The sequence below is a fragment of the Chionomys nivalis genome, chromosome 9 (genome assembly GCF_950005125.1).
Source record: "Chionomys nivalis chromosome 9, mChiNiv1.1, whole genome shotgun sequence".
In the NCBI taxonomy this organism is placed as follows: Eukaryota; Metazoa; Chordata; class Mammalia; order Rodentia; family Cricetidae; genus Chionomys; species Chionomys nivalis.
This window is the reverse complement of record NC_080094.1, coordinates 36,939,820-36,960,202: the sequence shown is the minus strand read 5'-3', so window position 1 is coordinate 36,960,202 and position 20,383 is coordinate 36,939,820. Positions and strand designations below refer to the sequence as shown.

Here is a 20,383-nt window from a genome sequence, read left to right as displayed (position 1 = left end):
CTTAGCAGATTTCCATAATTAATCACGCATGTGCATGTGCGTGCGCGCACACACACACACAGTCAGTTCTAATTATCTGGAGAATTCTAACTGATTCATTAAATTAAATGTAAGATATTTATGGTTTGTAAGTGAAATGCTCCCCATAGGTTCAAACAGTTGAACACATAAAACACACAGTTTATGGTGTTGTTTGTGATAGTTATGGAACCTTTAGGAAGTAGGGCATTGCTAGAGGAACTGGGTTGCTGGGGGTGGATCTTGAGGTTTTATAGTCTGGCCACACTTCCTGTTCAAGGTCATTCCTGTGTATAAAGGCAACGTGACCAGTCACTTCCTGTTTCTACCACCATGCATTTCCTGTCTTCAATCCCCTTGGAATTGCAATCAAAGACAAAACCTTTCTTCAATCGGTTGCTTTTTCTTCAGGGTATGCCGTGGTAGTAAAAATATAAATTAAAAAATTAAGACAATATCTTAGGGAAAAAACTGCTACTAGACACAGAAAGTAATATTTAAGATGTTAAAATGATTAACAGATGAAGATAGTATGATAACTGTAACACATATTGATCTAAAGGTAGAGCCCTAATATCCATGAGGCACAAAGCAGGATCAATGAAGGAGGGAGCAGACAGTTCAGCTGGAGTGGTTGTGCTCTGCTTTTGATGATGAATAACAACTGCACAGAAGACCAGTGTGGATACAACAGTTACAAATAATACTAAGAGCTGACGAGAGCTCTTAGTGTCACGAGTGTCAGAACAGACATTTTTCTGAATGGTGGACAGTTTCCTCAATGGGTGCTAGTGAGGGGCCTGCTAAGGTTTTTTTAAAAGGACCATGTGAGCTATATTCTCTGACTATGCTGCAAGGACTGCTAAATACCATAGTATCAGTGAATAAGGCTCAGAAACATGATAATGCTCTGAAATGAATGAGGACAAATGTACACACAGAAATTGCAAGATAACACAGTTGCTTAGAGAAAACTTTATGCTGTCAACATACTTATTAGAAAAGATTAACAGTTTCCAAACCTCAGAAAAAGAGAAAGTGGAGGTATGTGTTGGAGGCAAAGATAAGGTTTGAAGTAAGCAAAATGAAGAAAAACATCAGAGAGCATATTAGTAATAGAGAATAGAAGCGCAGTAGAAGAAAATCAAAGGTATGGAATGTCAGCTCTTTGAAAAGATCAATAGTATTGACATACCTGTACACAGACTAATCAAGAAACAAGACAAGAATACTGAAATTATTAAATTTGTTAATAAAGCAGTTGGTATTACTGCCTCCTTACAAGAATAATTTTAAGGGGTTATAAAGAAACAAATAAACAACTGCTTGTTATAAAATTTTCAACTTCGAGGAAGCAACTAGAATATATAAGGTAAGAACAAGTAAAAATAAACAGAGAATATGATCTCCTGTATGCTAAACAGGGTTAGTAATCATAATTCTTTCTGAAAAGACAAACCAAGATGAGATAAGTTCTCTGACAAAACTTATCAATTATCAAATAAAAGACCAACTATTAAAAAAATCCCACAGATTTCCTTAAAAAATGAACAAAAGCTGGGTAGTGATGCACATGCCTTTAATTTCAGCACTCTGGAGGCAAAGGCAGATGGATCTCTGAGACCAGGACAGCCTGGTCTACAGAAAAAAAAAAAAAAGAACAAAAATGGGTGGGAAGCACTATCCAAATTAATAAATGAATCAAGTATTCATGCCAGACATATAGGTAAGGAAAAAAATCTGTGTATTAAAAATATTGAAGCTAGAGAGATGGTTGACAGTTAAGCGTATTTTTTTGCTACTGCTGAGGGCTCAATTTCAGTTCCTAACATCTACATTGCCGCTTGCAACCCTTTGTAACTCCAGTTCCGTGAGATGAGGTGCACTTTTCTGACCCCCATGGGCACCGGCCATGTATATGATGATACATATGAATACATGCAGACAAAACACTTGTATGTTGTTGGGGTTTCTCTCTCACCCTCTCTCGCAGCCATTCAGCCCCAAAGAAATACACAGAGGTCTACATTAATTTATAAACTGATTATTAACTAATTATAACTTATATTAACCTACAATTCTTATTTATGTTAGCCACCTGGCTCGGTACCTTATTTGGTTAGGCAGCCACATCTTGCTCCTTCTGCATCTGGGTCACATCTAGAGACCTAGCTTCTCTCTTCTCAGAATTCTCCTGTTCTCATTGCCCTGCTTCTACTTCCTGCCTCATCGCCCTGCCTATAGTTCCTGCCTGGCTACTAGCCAATCAGCATTTTATTAAATACAGGTGACAGGGTAAAGACCATTGTCCCACAGCACTTGTATTTATAAAATTATTTTTATATATAAAATTAAAATAAATCGAAAATTAGAAATACTAAAACAGAGTCCAGAAAAGTATAAAATGAATTTTAAAGCAGTCAATTCTCAACGAGAAATTCCAATAAACACAGATGTGTGTTCTGGATATTAGCTGATGTAGGGAGTGAACTAAGCTTTAAGTGAGTGAAGTTCTGAGTGATGTATTGTTGACATGGGTATGGCATGGCAAGCACTCCAAGACCTTTGACCCATGGAAAACTGACAAAGCTTTTCCTCATAGGAAGCAGGCTCAATTTTGCAAATCCTTCTATCTGTCAAACTACCAGTACTTACATACTATTGATTAGCGTGTACAAAAACTAGCAACTTTAGCTTCCTACTTCTGGATGCTTACAGCCTGAGACTACTTTCTTACAGAGACCTCCTGCCAAAACTAGTACTCCACCCACTGTTCTGGTCCTAAGAAACATGTTGAGGTGCTGTGTTGCTGGTGTATACGTGCCCTCTGTCAGAATACACACTCCCACCTGACCCCAGTTTTTCTGCATGTGTGTGTGTGTGTCTGTGTTTGTACTTTCATCGTTTGCTCGCCACCCCTAGTCAGAGTTCCAGGAACCAAGCTGTACCAGTTGTAGTAGGGTGAGGACATTAACAGGTGAGAAAATTAAGCAAGTAGAAGCAGAACATGGTCAGCAAACTTGGGTTTTACTAAATGCAGGGGTCTCTGTATCCTTCTTGCCCCAAGAGTGGCTAATTGTGGGGGTCAAGAAGGCTGCTTGTCTCAACACAACTCAGGAGCTAGTGTTGATTCAAACTTCAGGAGCCTGACTCTGAGGGGTTTATATTAGGCATATTTAAGCACAGCAATCCTGGGTACACAACAAAGCATACATAAATCTCCCTTAGGAGCAAAGTAACACAAAAACAGATTAGATGTGCTTATCAGACTATGTTGAAACTTTTTGCAGAGACAATAAAGATAGGTTTCATAGATAGACTGGAGAAGAACAGGCTTATAATTAACTAAGAAAAACAAATTTTTGATAAGATTCTGGGGAAGGCTCCCGTGCAGGAAAATCACTGGCCACATAGATAGCACAAAGGTTGCCAGGCTAGGAAATATGTCCACTCAACCTTGAGGGTGGAAAACAGGGTGTGCGTTCCTTTCCTTGAAGCAACAACCTTGAGGTTTTCACATTCCTGGCTCCCCTCCTGCTTATGAATGAATACAATGACCAAAGTGACTCCTACAATTAAATGCTTCACAAGAGATCCAATAGAGTATTTGGGACTCACTAATACTAAAAATAATTTGCTATTTTCTAAAATTTACATTCAACTGGATCCTGCATATTTTACCTAACAAATTTTACCTAGGCCTTTCTTCTTAGTGTGCTTTCAGAGGCCAACTGGAGATTAATTAAATAGCACAGAAGTGGATGAATAGATGAATGAACAAGCAGTCATGTAAAAGTACAAAATATATCCTGTGTTATATCAACTATAACTTGATTATATATCATTGGAATCAGGAATCATTAATGTCGACCAAAGAAGGTCATTTTACTTGGGCTACCTAAATTCGAAGGGTTCTAATTTTGATACTTTATTCTGATCATTAGATTAACGATTGGAGAAGGATATCAAATTAAAGGAGAATGTTTATTAAATTATTTTAAAGGTCTGTCTTAGTAACTAGTGGTAACTGTTAATAACCCCTATATTTCCTTCCTTTCCTATTACCATGGATAACAATTTTTTCTAAAATCTAGTGGCTTAAAACTATGCAAATTTCTTATGTTAAAGTTCCAGAGGTCAGAAAGGATTAAATCAAAGTATTTGGACCATAGCATCCCTTTTAGGGCTCAAGGGGCAAAAGGATACATTTTTTTCTTTTTGTTTTTTTTTATTAATTAATTTATTTAATTATTAAAGATTTCTGCCTCTTCCCTGCCACCACCTCCCATTCCCTTCCCCTCCCCCAATCAAGTCTTCCTCCCTCCTCAGCCCAAAGAGCAAGCAGGTTTCTCTGCCCTGTGGGAGGTCCAAGGACCATCCACCTCCATCCAGGTCTATTAAGGTGAGCATCCAAACTACCTGGGCTCCCACAAAGCCATTACGTGCAATAGGATCAAGAGCCCATTGCCATTGTTCTTCAGTTCTCAGTAGTCCTCATTGTCCACTATGTTCAGCGAGACCGGTTTTGTCCCATGCTTTTTCAGACCCCGGCCAGCTGGCCTTGGTGAGTTCCTGATAGAACATCCCCATTGTCTCAGTGTGTGGGTGCACCCCTTGCGGTCCTGAGTTCCTTGCTCGTGCTCACTCTCCTTCTGCTCCTCCTTTGGATCGTGAGACTTCAGTCCAGTGCTCCAATGTTGGTCTCTGTCTCTGTCTTCTTTCATTGCCTGATGAAGGTTAATATTCAGGAGGATGCTTATATGTTTTTCTTTGGGTTCACCTTTTTATTTAGCTTCTCTAGAATCACGAATTATAGTCTCAATGTCCTTTATTTATGGCTAGAAACCAAATATGAGTGAGTACATCCCATGTTCCTCCATTTTTTTTTTTTTTAACCTTCCAGAGGCTTGTTCATTGTGCTTCTATGGAGGCTCGTTCCAGTCATGCAAATAACACTCCTGTGTAAATCATAGCACTTCTTTTTCTGGCTGACATTTCTGACTCCCTCTTGTAAGGACCATTATGGTTAAACTTGACCTACTCTAGTAAGCTAGTACAACCTCTCTATCCAGAGATTCTTAATTTAACTATAATTACAAAGTCTCACTTATGAGAGAACTTACATCACAGGTTCTGTGTATTAAGATGTGGATATCAATGAGGCCAGTATTCAGTCTACAGCAAGCACTATGTGTTACTGTATAGCTATATTTCAGTGGTTTTTATACATACTAGTTAGTTAAAAATAAAATTTTAAAATATAGCAACATTTTATAACTTCTATTTGTGCATTTTTAAATACCCTCTGAGCCTCCTTTGGCTGTGAGAGGCAGTGTAATTTCTTATCTCAATAATGGAAAAATAATATAGTTTGTTAACACCAAACCAGTGGTTTGTAATCTTGGCTTCATGCTGGAATCAGCTGGAGTTCTTTACAGTCCCAAAGCCGAGGCTGAACACCAAATTAATTAAATCAAGCTCTGTTAGGGACTGGATCCAGATTTCAGTGATTTCAAAAACTCTTCCTGTAATTCAAGTGGGTATATAAAATGGGCCACCTATTATCCCTTCTGTAACTGTAGTTTGGGGGGCTTTGGGCAAAAGTCTTAGCTTTAGCAGCACCGATAGAATATACTTGGCCACCTGTCACAATGTGCTAATTAAAGGGACCAATATTGTTGTAAAGCAGGCAGAGGATGTTTATTTAATACAACTGCACTGGGGAACGGAACAAATAAAGACTTCCAGTAAATTCAAATCCATCTTTGGGGTACTGACTAGAGCTTAAGCTCTTGGGCTGAAAAAGAAATTGGGACAAAGAGCAAAAGGTATCCTCAAACTGCCCTGGTCTAGATTCCCTCTTCATTATCATTATCTCAGCTCTAGTCCTGCAAGGTGATCTGGGAAAAGTGTTTATTGCTTGAACCAACAGTGGAGGTCAGGAGAAAACTTCTCCAGGGAGCTTGCTGTCATGGATTCTTGGCTTCATATGGGGGTGAGCTGCTGTCCTGAAGACTTCTGTTCTTTCTAAAATCCATGGTGACTGTTGGTTTAGGACCATGACTTACTTATTATTACTGTACCCTTAGCAAATAAAAGCAGAGATGTCCAATTTTCATTCTTCCATGAGTAATTTGTGAGCCTAAGTGAAGAGTCCATGCTTTATAACTAAAGTAGATTCCTGGGGCCTCTTTCACTTTTCATACCTAACTAATTTGTGTTTTCTTCCTCCAGTCCTTTATTCTTTCCTCTTCTGAATATTTCTTCTCTGCTACCTAGAAGTTTGTTCCATTTCCCTAGTGAAGTGCATTCTTCTTTGACCTCATATTCAACACAATATGGCTTATCCATACAGAAAGGTGAACAAAACAAAATACTATGCTTTGACTGTAGGAGGCCAGGTAATATCTGTAAGATCTCTGCCTCCCATTGAGTTTTCTTCTCTAAAGAATAAGATATTAGAAATAAATTCTCTCAACCAGGTGTGGTGGAGATTGCCTTTAATCCCAGCACTTGGAAGGCAGAGGCAGGCGGATCTCTGTGAGTTTGAGTCCAGCCTGATCTACAAAGTGAGTTCCAGGACTGCCAAAAGATACATAGAGAAGAACTGTCTGAAAAACCAAAAGTAAATAAATAAAATTTAAAATAGAGAGAGAAAGAAAAGAAATAAACTCTCCATAGTCTTTTCTGATTTGTAAGCTTCAGAGTTTTAAATATAGAAAAAAAAAACAGTCTTATGGACATACTGAATTCCAGTTTTGGAGAATATATGTGATTTATGTGTGTCTTAACTTTCATAGAAACAGAATTCCAACACGGATTTGAGAATATTTGCTTTATTTAGAAAGTCATCACAGAAAACACTAAGAACACATAGGTGAGACAAGCTGTACTTCCAAAATTTGGGTCACAATGGGCAACTGGAGTTTATTCCTTATAGATAAGTTTGAACATTGGATACTAAACCTGGCCTTCAGGGTTATTCTATACAAAGGAGAAAGAACAGGCACACACAACCCTGGCTTCTTAGTGGATCATTGCTGCTGGGTAACTGGCAATTTACAAGCGCATGTAGCTTGCTGTACATGAATGATGAACAGTCTGTAGCAAGAGTAGGCTGTAGGCAGAGAAGCAAATGTGACATTTGGATATCAGGTCAATGTGTACCACAGGGATAAAGCCAAAGGGGACAGAAACAGATGGTAATGTGGTTGCTTCATTTCTAAAATGACAGTTGATTATCTCTACCTACACATTTAATAAAACTATATAAGAAAAAAAATAAGTGCATGTTTTGAAGTTCATGGAGGACTGTTTTGAGAAAAGGCATAGTGTTGAGATTTTTTTTTCTCCTGTAAAGTTTTTTTTTTTTTTTTTGGAGGCTTTTAGAAATCACATAAAATTAGCTTGTTTGTCATATATAGATGGTATCTCACAACAGAGGTCCTGGTCCTCTGGCTCTTCTAATCTTTTCACTCCCTCTTCTGCAATGTTCCCTGAGCCTTATGTGTAGGGGTTGTTTTTAGATATATCAGTTGGGACTGGGAACCTCAAGTTAGTTGTTCTCTGCCTTTGAACCAATTGTGGATTTCTGTAATGGTTTCTTTCTGATGAGCGGTAAGAGCAACATTTATCTGTAGGTATAAAAATAAGTGTTTAGAGTAGTCACTTGAAGCACCAGTTGACACGCCAACATGTATGGGTGAAATGTCCCGAGGGCCTGCTCCTTGATAAAGGGTTATAGGTTCTTAATGCAGTAATTAATGGTTGCTGAGAGAAGGAAAATCAATCTTTTCCAGGAACAAGTCCCTGGTAGGTTATCCAATCTCTAAACGCATGCATATCCCAGCAACACTTAAGAGACTCAGCAGGGTATATTTATACATACACTATGCATACACACACACACACACACACACACACATACAGATACAGGCATACATGCATACAAAGAGGTCATGAATTTGAGGGTGCCAGGAGCCATGGGAAGAGGAGAAATGTTGTAAGTCAGAGAAAGGGTTGGAAATGATTTAAATATAATACTCATGTGTGAAATTCTTCAAAAAATAAATTTAAAACATAACAACAAAATTAACTTATTGGAGACCAATTAGTTATACTTTTTCAGAGTATACAATGCCAAGTTCTCTGAAATATTCATAGGTTAAGGATATTCTCAATACTGCAAACAAGTTAAAATAAATATTACTTTCAGGCACTGAAGGAATTATGCTGCAGGTATTAAGGAAATAAGGTGGGTTGGAGCCAGAAGGAAGACAAAGTGCTGGTATCCGTCTCTCCTACTCCTGTGGTGGAGCTTGTATATAGATTTGCTTTCTTCCCCCTGAAGAAGTAAGGTCAGGGCATAAAAAGGTACTGACAATCAAGAGGACTTGGGAAGAGAAAGGAGCTTCTTAGTTCTGGATCAGGCTTAAGGCTTTTGTTGACTGAGAGTCAATAATTTTGATGCAGCTGAACAAACTGCCTGCGTACAAGACAATATTCCCTCCTTTGAGAGATATTTCAAACAAGTATGATGCAACAACTAAGCCCACAATGTTTACTCATACCTGGAATCCCAGGTTTAAGAGGCAGAGGAAGAAGGAATGCTTTGAGTTTGAGGTTGACGTGGCCTGACACAATGAGTTCTGATGTGGTATTTCCTTTTGTATGCTGTGAATACAATTGGTTAATTAAAAAAGAATACTGACTTGGCCTTATAGGGCAAAAGAATAGAGGTAGGCAAGGAAAATTAAACTGAAAGCTGCGAGAAAAAAAGGTGGAGTCAGAGGAAGCCATGTAGCCCCACTAGAGCCAGATGAAACTTTAGCCGGTAAGCCACAGCCATGTGGTGATACACAGGTTAATAGGGATAGGTTAATTAATGTGTAAGAGTTAGCCAATAAGAAGCTAGAGCTAATGGTCCAAGCAGTGATTTAATACAGTTTCTGTGTGATTATTTCGGGGCTAAGCGGCGTGGAACCAACAAGTGGCCTCCTTTCTACAGAGTTCAACGCCAGTTTGGGATACTCAACACCACAAAAACCATGCTGAAATATCTAGGGAAGCTTGTTTGACACACATACACAAACACACAGGCACACACACACTTAAATGCACCTGTATATTTCTGGCAAAAACTCAGAAACAAGATTATGAATTATGTTTACACTGAAAACATGTATTGTTAACTTCTTGTGACCTATGTATAGTAAGAATGTCTTTGAACTTTTTGCCTTCTTTTTCTGTGTTAATATGGAATCATGTACACTATACAACATAAAACACATTAAAATCTCATTTACCAAGGAAAATTTCTTAAATAGAATTACATATATCAAAAATTACTTAAGTTTGAAGTTAGATATAGACTTGGGGCACTTTAATAAAAATGGTACAGAAAAACTCTAAGTAACAGGGAGTTGCTATGAAGAGTGTGCCTTCCAATAATACCAGAAGCTACATCCATGGCTCCCAAACATGAGTGGAACAAGGATGACACCAATGGACATGCTAAAATGGGTAGGGAAAATGTCAAAAGCACTCAATTTTCTTTTTCTTTAATGTCTCTTCTCTTGATAATATATTGTATTGTCTTATTTACCCCTAAATTCCTCAAGTAACTGCCATCTTATCTCCTTTATCATTTCATGATTCCATCTATAATTTTTGTTTATATAATTAATTATTTCAGTCTGCTTGGGTTCATCCATCCCTAGGGTATGGGGAACTTTCCAGTGGTCTTACTCCTAAAAAAATGACTTTCCCCACCAGCCATCTACAAATAGCTCCCTCTTTCACTAGAATTTTTAACTGGCTTGATCATGTGCAGGTCTTGCATAGGTAATGACTGCTACTATGTGTTCATGTTTGCAACAATCATGACATGCCCAGAGGACAATTTTTCACATATACTTCCTCACCCTCTGGCTCTTGCATTGCTTCTGTCCCATCTTCTGTGATATTCTCTGAGCCTTGGGGTAGGGTGTAAGTCATTGATGTAGATGTTCCATAAATAACAGAAGAGAGTATACATAGTCACTTTGTTTTCATCACTTGGAACAGTAATTTGTCTCTGCATTAATAACTAGCTATGACAATCAGCTTTCTGACCAAGGTTGGGTGCAGCACAAATCTGTAGGTATAAACATAAATACATAGAAGTTATTTTGACAACATGGCCATTTAGAAAAACAACATCAATACGTTCCTCCCTAGGATCTATGACTTTACCAACTATGTGTCTTAAGAATGTTTACAATACCTGCACTAGATGCCTCTGTGAAGCAATTTCCACAATAGTGGGCACATCTTAGCTCGAATGTTACTACTATAGCATACAGGGTCCAACACTAGATGAATGTCTTTTGCTTGGTGTCTATTTTCCTCTAGCAACCTGAGCAGCATCCAGGACTATGAAAGCTATCCATCAGGGCATTTTCTGATGAGTTAAAAGCTGTGTCCTTCAAACAAACTATATTGTGCTTTCGACAATAGAATCTTATTATTTAGTTATGGGGAACAACCAATCACTATGATGATATCACATTGCTTCTAGGACCTCTCTGTCCAATACATATCAAGGAGTAACTTGTACCTGACATTGTGATTTTCATTTAATCACCCATATCTTCTGAGAGCATCCTTGTTCACTAATATAGAGTGCCTCTGGTCAAACTTTGAGAGCACTCATCTGTGCTGATACATGTCTTTAATTGCAGAAAGCAGGAAAAATCTCTGTAAGTTTGAGGCCAGCCTGGTCTACGTAGAGAGTTCCAAGCCAGCCAGATGGCATAATAGATACTCTTCAGGAAAAGAGGGTGAGATTTGTACATCTTGGGATTTTGTGTGTGCCAATTCACACACAAAAAATTTAATAAAATAAAAACAGGTTACCTCTGAGAGTTGCGAGAACTCTCAGCATGGTAAGGCATGCCCAGTGGTGTAAGAGTGGTATGGATGGCATGGGGATAATAAATGGGCTTGAACATATGAAACCCTAGAACCTATCCCCAGTAACACATTTTCTCTAACCTACTTCAAAAAGTCTTGATAACTCTGGTTATCAAGCATTTGAACCTATGAGCCTATGGAAGCCATTCATATTCAAACCACAACATCCTATAAGTGAATATAGTATTAAACTAACTCTTAATGACTCATTGCTATTAGAGCAGTTCTCAATCCTAATTAGAAAAACTTCTTTTATCTGTAGATGGTGATTAACACAGAGAACAGTAACTGGTTGAGGTCTAGAGAATAAGAGGGATGCTTAGGATTACTTAACCCCAAATGGAACATCTATATTACACCACCTCCTCTCAAGACTCATGAATCCATGGAAGAGGAGGCAAATAGAGTGTAAGGGTTAGAGACAGTGGATGATTACAAGAAAAAAATATCTCCCAGACTTTAGGGTAACTGCATATATAAACTCAAAGCAATTGTGGCAATAATACCTGTGCAAACTCAACTTAGATAATTTCAGCATGGAGAAGGGATGTAAGTATAAAGTCCCTCCTCTAGCTGAGGAGGTACTGGCAATTGGTAGCTACCAGGAAATAAGTATTCAGTAATTTTAAGGGTATAGACCAAGGAAGCTTACCCATGCTGTATTGGGTGGTCAAATCCTCAAGAATCTATGGGCAGCATAAATTAGACTTGATTTTTTTAGATGAGGACATATACTTTGGTGGGTGGAAAAGAGACAGTGGATCTATGAGTTTAGAGGATGAATATGATCAAAATTTATGACATGGAATTAAAAAAAGCTAATAAAATGATGATTAAAACTCCTTAAAAAATAAAGTTATATTTTAATTAGCTTATAAACTAGCAGGGTTTCATAATGCTTTATATATTTCATTTAAATAAACTTTATTTAATATATTATACTTTGTTTTGTACTTGTTTTAAATAATAGATATTTTTTTCAAGTTTAGTAGAGAAATGTACCAAGATGAATTTTAGGAGAAATGGCTTTCAGAAATGGAGGCCACTCATCTAGTTTCATCTCTTACTGTCTATGACAATGCCACCACCCTTGCTCTGCCTCATGCCTGCGGTGTATATTCTTCTGCCATCGTGCATTCTTTCCATATCTTTTTGTAAAGATCCTCTGACTACTTTTTCAGATGACTCTTCCAGAAGGTTCGAAGTATCTAGATAGGACAGACTTATCCCCAATGTTAAGTCTTAGAATTCATTCTGTACTGTGAATGAATTATACATGTTTTAGCTAACGGACCATCACACTCATCTCTTTTCATATCAAAACTTCCCCATGATAGGTTCATGAGGAAAGTTTCCCTAGTGTACATTGGAAAGACTATGGGTGTCTCATGGGTCAAAATAGTGAAGTAGATAGAACACTAATCCCATATTCAAAACTTAAGCAGCATTAAGTTTAGTTCATTTCCCAAAGAGGAGTATGTATTCAAATTATCCAAGCCACCTAGCTCCATGAGAGCTCAAGATGACACATGCCGTATGAGTTTCCAGACACTACCATCAGAAGAAGCAAAGAATATCTTAAGGAATACAGTCATTGAACTAAGTGTAAGTTAAAGAACCATTATTTCAATCACTTGGTTTGTGATTATTTATTAATCAGAAATATGTAATTAATGTAAAAATTTAAATACTAACCAAGAAACATTTAATAAGTGAAGACATTTTAAAGGTTATTTAGCACTGGCTAAATTGTCTCAATTTTTTTTTTTTTTTTTTTTTTTTTTTTTTTTGGTTTTTCGAGACAGGGTTTCTTCCGTGGTTTTGGAGCCTGTCCTGGAACTAGCTCTTGTAGACCAGGCTGGTCTCGAACTCACAGAGATTCGCCTGCCTCTGCCTCCCAAGTGCTGGGATTAAAGGCGTGCGCCACCACCGCCCGGCTTAAATTGTCTCAATTTTAAAGTTATAAACTGTTTATTACTAATGAGCATGGCATCACACACCTTCAATCCCATGACTAGGGAGGTAGAGGCAGGAAGATTACTCCAACTTTGAAGCAACATGGTCTACACAGATTTCCAGGCCAGATAATTTTACAAAATAAGATCTTGTGTAAAAAACAAAGTGAAACAAGCACAAGGAAAATCCCATAGTTGTTCAAAACTCTTTACTGCCCTCTGAACACTGGATACGCTCTTGTAAATTCCCTTCTGCGAAGCTCTTGTTGAAGCAGACCCCAAGCACGAGACGTTGTTTGAGCCACTTTACCTGCCCGTAGCAATCCACTTTTCAAGGTGGATTTTCTTCTCAATGTTTGCCTTTGGAAAATCTACTTAATAGTAGAACTTAATTGTTTGGCACTATACTAATCAATGAAAATCATCTCATGTATTTTGTAGATTTCTTCAGGGAGATGGAACTTGCTTTGATCTTGTGTGACATTTTCCCCATGGTTCAAGGTATGTGACATCTAGTACACATTGTGTCTTTAGCCTCTAAGTATGTATATTTTGTTCTTTGAGTTAATATGTGGGAAGAGGGACATAACATGAAAATAACACTAGGTCCTTAGTACATAGATTTTAACTCTTGGGAAGGCAAGAAGTTTATCAGGTTAATGCACTTGCCTCCAGCCCTGAAGTTCAATCACAGGACACACACAACACACACGTTGGTGGCTTTCCTCCAACCTATACATGCGCGCTGTGGCATGTGTGCCCACAAGTGAGCACACATACACACCCACAGGTGTATAGAAGCACAAAGAAAATAAATGTAATAAAAATTTTTAGGTCTTGGCTATACAATTTTGTTGACTCTTTTATATGGCAATTTGCTTTTTAGTTTCCCAAAATGTTTTATAAATCTTAAAGGAACACAAAGGAGCAAAAATCCTTAGAAGAAATGCTGAGTGGTGAGGATGTGCTAAATGTCATGGTGGAAGTCACAGTGGGGTTCAAATAGAAAGTGATAGGAATATTGTCCTAGAGAAATCAAGTGAGAAAACAAGAAAAAGAAAGATCTTCATTACATTTTTGGTACCAAATTCCACTGAATTAGCTTCATTTCTCCACCTTATTTCTGTTTCATAATCCCCCAGCCCTATCATAAAAGATGTGGAGAACAGTTGAAACTCATGTATAAAAATGTGAGACACAAATCCCTCTAAGTTGTCTCTGTGGAATATGACATAAAGTCTAGAAACATCCACAAAGTTGTCTAGGAGATAATCTATAAACAAAGACAGAGCTTGCCTGGAACATTCCAACACAGAGTGTGAAATGGATATCTCTTGGAATAGGCACTGAAAGATCTCCTTTCACACTTCCTCATCTTCAAGTTCAAGGGGTCAAATGTGATGTGCTGGTTAAATCTCTAGTTCTTATAATCAAGATACTTTTGCTAAAGTCACATCGGCTCTCTGTGTGATGATGAATACACTGGGTAATCTATGTTAGCATTGTTTCTGCACTGTAAACTTTTCCATAGCTCTATCACCTGAAGATTGCACATTTCCTAAGATAGAAAATGTTCATTTTTATAATGCAATATCATAAACATTTTCACAAAAGACTGGTGAAAACATCACAGGGAGTGAGAGGAAGGTTGTAAGGTAAATTCCCAGCTTCAGCCAGCACCCAAATGCATTATTTATTTCATCTCATCTCATACCAAAGGAAAAGAGGTGGGGGTATACTAGTCAGTCTCCAGCTAAGCCTGCTCTTATATGACTGGAACAATCATTCTCATGCTAGGTATGTCTGTAAAAAAGAATTAATAGCTTGAATATTTACCTTCAATAGAAAGCAAAGACTCTTCTCAAAAAATAAAAAAAAGTGTTTAGATAGCAAAGTTTGGCTCAAATGGGTAGAACTTTCACTGTACAAGTATAAAGATGAGAATTTACATCCCTAACACCCAAGTAAAGGCCAGGTGGTCCTGTTTGTTTGTCTATTATACTGATACTGGGAGGCAGAGATATAGGATCCCCCAAGAAGCTAGCAAGTTCTACTAGTCAGATTGTGTACACGCATGCATACACACACACACACTCCTGTACTGACACACATATTTGAACACATTCACATACACATACATATATATCACACACATACAAAAAATATATAACAAAGTACTGAAGAATCTAGCTAAATATTAGGGTGTTTACCTACCATGAACAAGACCTTAGGTTCTATTTGGGGTGTACTTTTTTTTTTATGACAGAATGTGAGATTTTTCACATTCCATGTCTTTAAACAAAAATACAGAACTCTCTTGTCAGTGTGAAGTATTGTGTTGCTGATTCAACTTTGTTACAAATATGAAAACAACAACAAACAGTGGTAGCTTTGAAGTGTTAATCCTCTATACCCATATTCTTTCAAAACAACTCCAAACAACTCCCGTGGAATATTTTTCATGTCTAAGCTTTTGCTATAATTCTAATTTACTTTAGAATAAGCACTACTCAGAAGACACATGTCATCACCTATCATTTAAGTCTACTTTTGAAGTTTCCATAAGTCATAGAGTCTGAGATAAAAGAGTCAAATGGGACTCTTCTCAGTCTTTCTTGAACATTTAAGCCTTTTTTTCCCCTTCTGGCTGGATGTATGAGCTTTAGAGCCCAATTCGAGACTCCAGAATCATTTTGTGAACAGCCTTACATGTTTTCCAATATGACTGAAGAAAACTATGTACATTATCCATTTATAATCAGGAAACCTAAAGTTCAAATAGACTGCTATGGTACGTGTTGTCCCTCCTTGAAGAACAAGGAAGACCATCTTGGTTAACTGGTTAGTATTGAAATAGAAAGCTCAGTTCATTTGTCTTGTGGGATTATCACTCTGGAGCTTGGCTTGGGACCAGACTGATGGAATCTACCTGAACATGTTTCCTGTCTCATCTGGCTTCTTGCTCTTCCAGCTCTCCTTAGTGCTTTCCAACTTGTCTTGGCTACTTTTCTCTTGCTGTGAAGAGACACCATGACCAAGGCAACATATAAAAGAAAGTATTGAATTGTGGCATTGCTTACAATGGGTGAGTTCATGACTGTCTTGGCAAGGACCATGGCAACATAACAGGCAGGGAGGCATGGTGTTGAAGCAATAGATTCTATTCTGAAAGCGTGTGTGTGTGTGTGTGTGTGTGTGTGTGTGAGAGAGAGAGAGAGAGAGAGAGAGAGAGAGAGAGAGAGAGACTGGACCTGGCATGGACTTTTGAAATTTATAGCACATCCTCAGTGACATATTTCCTCCAACAAGGTCACACCTAATCCTTCCCCAAATATTACCAACAAGTAGGGACCATACATTAATAAATGAGCCTGTGGGGGCTGTTCATATTCAATCTACCACACCACTCTTTCCTGGAGTGGCTATTCAATAAATCACTTGCACATAAATTTCTCATCTCAGAGAAAGCTGACAGAACATGCATCCAGAAGGATGTTCTTATGAGTTATAAGACAAAGGAGAAGTCAATGACATAATTTGCTCATAATCACAAGAGAAACAAGAATGCTTCACTTCTGCTCCTGTCTGCCTTCTTCTTAAAGTTCTGCTCTAACAATCACTGCCTGTGTCCTTCCAGCAAACTGAGCAACGCCCACTAAAATACTGGTTAACAAATAATAGTAAGGGTGACCCTGGTCGCGGCCATTTTTTTCTTCTCAATTCAGGAACATTTATTTCTTGTCAGATACTAAGAACTGAAAGAACAATAAACAAACTTCATTAGTCCACTTACGTATCTTGAGAGGGTTTTTGTTTTCATTTCCCTCCAGTGAAGGAAAAGCTTCAGACTTGGCATCTAAATTTGGAAAGCAAGGAATAAGAATTCGTTCACCAAGTGCCATTTGGAAATGTGGCCCCAGATCTACAGCTTTGCTGGCCACCTGCCTCATCCTACACATTCAACTATCTTTGAATAAATTCCTGCAGATGCATGACTTAGTTTCAACTTATAACTGGACCTAACAGAACTGCAGAGTGCCCTGCCTCTGTGTTTGTCTTTTAAGATGTGCCTGAAGGAATGCCACCATTTATTATTTAATTGCAAAACTTCTCTTTGTTTTGTTTTGCTTTCTTTTTTTTTTCCTTCTTTTTATTAATACAGGTCTTGCACAGTAGCCGAGGTTGGTCTCAAATTCAATGTCACTCCTTCTTCAGCTTCCCTAGGGTTAAGATTTTAGTTGTGTGCCACAAAGCCCAGCTTAAATTTCGTCTTCTTTAGCAAGCTGAAACTATATGCTATTTGTAGAGTGCTAACTCCTACATGATTCCATAATTAGACAAATATTTGTATGGTATTTTGAAAAATCCTATCTTAATTGACTCATTATACAACTTGCACATACTAATGCACAAAGAAATTAGTTTATACTTATTAACAGAGTTGTCTAAAGAAAGAGACTGAGACAAGTATGGAGTCCAGTATTATCATGGCCATCAATAATTGCTCCAAAGTTTAACAACATTCCAAAGAGTGCATCCACATTGCATAGAATGACAAGTTTGTGCACGTGCAGGCAGGTAGACGATAGGCAGAAATAATAGGGGCTAAATCATTACATCAAAACTACACATTAAACATTTGATTGAATCCAGGGATATCTAATTCCATGCATTTAATTGCTATGCTTATTGCTTCTTGTTGACTCAGAGCTCTTAGTGGACAATTTTAACTATATTGTCTTCTTTAAGGTGTGCTATACTTTCTATTTTCATATTTTGAGACACTCGGATTGCATAATCAACTAAATATTAAGTATCAAACATATTCAATAAGAAGAGGGTATCCTAAAGGATAACAGAAAAAGCAAAAAAAGACAAGTCCCAATTTTCCTCTAAGGAAGGAAAGCACAGGAACCTCTAGGAGGGATAGCCCGTCTGCTTTGTATCTCAAGCATATAGCAGGCAGAGATATTTGGTGGTAAAGATATTTCATCTGCTTTCTAAGAAAACAGATATCTTTGATTTTTATAATGTTTAGAGTTGTAATTTAAATGGACTGGCCTGACATTTGTGATTTGGCTTATGGTGTCAATCCTATGCAATCATTTAAAGTCACACCCAAGTATGATGGCGACGAGGGTAAAGACCTGGTATTTGTATTCAACCAGGGGTCTCAGCTGAATTTATCCAGCTGCATTTTGAAAACAAAGGCAACAGCATGCAAGGCTGAGGTCAGTCAGCCAGCCTGTGCCTCCAGAGACACAAGGGTTTCTACATCTACCCTGTTGATTTGATGGGAAAACATCACCTCATTCCCATTAGTGTTAATGGAGCCAATCATATGAATCCACTACATATCAATGCATATGCTCTTGTGTTTTGATATCTTAATGCATGAAATTACATCTCTGGGGAAAAGCTGCATCCTCGTAAGTGCTCCCAATTCCCATTAATGCTAATGGAACAGAGACACACACCCTCAGTGCTGCTCAGGAAAGTGGGCAAAATATGGAAGATGATTAGGTTTGGGGAGTATGGTAAGGGACTCGCAGAAGCTGCAGAGATTGCCTAAGATGATCACTTTCTAGGCTAGCTGAATCACTTTCATTATACACGGCTATTTTTCTCAGAAACATCAACAGATAATTGACCACACTCTGCTCTCCAAGAGAGAAACATTGATACTGATACCAGTTTGAGAATATATTTAGTGTGCATTTATCAAAAAAGTGAGTGGGAAGGGCGAAAGAATCCTAGATGTTCTTGTGAAACAGCAAGGTGGGGCAGCTAGAAGGGGGAATATGGGGACTTATTTTTTTTGTATATTGTCCCTTAGAGGGTACCTCTGTATGTAAAAGTCTAACCCAGGAAACTGCCCACTTCTTCTCTATCTGCAGTTTTTGTTTAAAGATTTTTTTCTCCCCTTTCAATTTATGAGAAATGCAACATAAGCAATTCTGGCCTAGCCCCCACCCTTCTCTCTTTGTAGAGAGGGGACTGCCACAGGCTCTTGTGTCATCTGAAGTTATTTCAGAGGTAAAATTATACAACTTGGAGATAAGACTGTGTGATCAGAATACAATGAAAATGAAACTAAAACAGCCCTCACTTTCCTCCTGAAAAATTTTGGCTGCTGCTTTTCCTACTATAGAACAAAGAGTGTGTTCTCTGGTGACCTTCTGTGGCTTAAGGAAGGGATCCATCTGGGTTTGGTACACTTACAATTAAGACCATCACTTGTAGGTGGGATCAGGAGGGTGCAGAAGAATGCTAATTGTCTTCAGTCCGGGGATCCGCAGGGTATAAAAATTTTCCTGGATGTATTCACACCTTGTTTTAAGGGTGAAAAAAGTATGTCCTTTTGTCTCATAGTCAACATTTTTAGAAAAGCAGCTTCATCAGATAGTCCTTACATATGATTCAGAGGGCCGAGGACAATTCAAGGAGAAAAAGAAAATGAAGAAACAAACAAGGAGACAGGAATGGTTAAGTGTTGTAATGAATTAGATGTAGGAGGATGGGGAGTTCAAAGCCAGCCTGAGTTACAGACTGTGCATTCAATCCCTTCCTACATAAGTGACATACTTCCTGCAGGCAGGTTTTTGTGGCTTTTTGTTTTTAATCTTTTGAGTACTTACAGTTTTAAATCTACTTTGAAATTCTGATGTAAACACTGGAATTTATTGTCAAGAATATGTGTCAGAAGAGACACAGCTAAGCTTGAAGCATTCAAGATTATGCCTTCAGGTTCATTAGGGCGTATATAGTAATAAGACTGAATACATATTGTTGAGACACATAGAACACTCTGTTCCAAGTGGTAGTACTACTATATACAAATGGTTCAATTTGTATAAACAGAGTAGGTGAATTATTTATTTGTTTACTTATTTACATACACACACAGAGAGACATGCAAACACACGCATACAGTCTGCATTCAGGTATTACACTAAAATCATTTAAGTACAGAAGAATCCATTATTCTCTTATAGTATTTCATTATAGAGACACTGACATTCTGCCTTCTCACCTGTCTCTCAGTTCTGGTGATTTCCTAAAAAAAAAGCATTGTGTCGATATGGCATCTGTGCCCTCTAGGAAATCATTCCTGTTTCCAATCTTTACCAGCAAAGAACATCCTTCAAAAGTGTCCCACAGGGATAGAAATAGTAGATGACATTATTTTTAAAGCCCCTGAGAGACAAATATGAAGTTGCTAAATGCTCCATTTTAGCTGGTTGGTGGTGGCACACACCTTTAATTCCAGCACTTGGGAGGCAGAACTCTGTGTGTTCGAGGTCAGCCTGGTCTAGTTCCAGGACAAGCTCCAAAACTACAGAGAAATCCTGTTTCGATAAAACAAAACAAAAAGCCAAAACTCTCCACTTTAATGGACCTTCAGAAATAGAAAAACTTTGCTTTATGGGGCTAAAAGGTTGTGTTTAACAGGGTGT

The 20,383-nt window shown here is 38.0% G+C and overlaps 1 long non-coding RNA gene across 1 annotated transcript in view; it reads left to right on the top strand.

The window, feature by feature from the left end:
- Nucleotides 1-20,383, top strand: part of LOC130881240 (uncharacterized) — a 214,874-nt gene that overhangs the window by 86,126 nt on the left and 108,365 nt on the right. The window contains exon 2 of the long non-coding RNA XR_009057717.1: nucleotides 13,368-13,427. This is a non-coding gene — a long non-coding RNA (uncharacterized LOC130881240). The remainder of the gene's footprint in view (nucleotides 1-13,367; nucleotides 13,428-20,383) is intronic.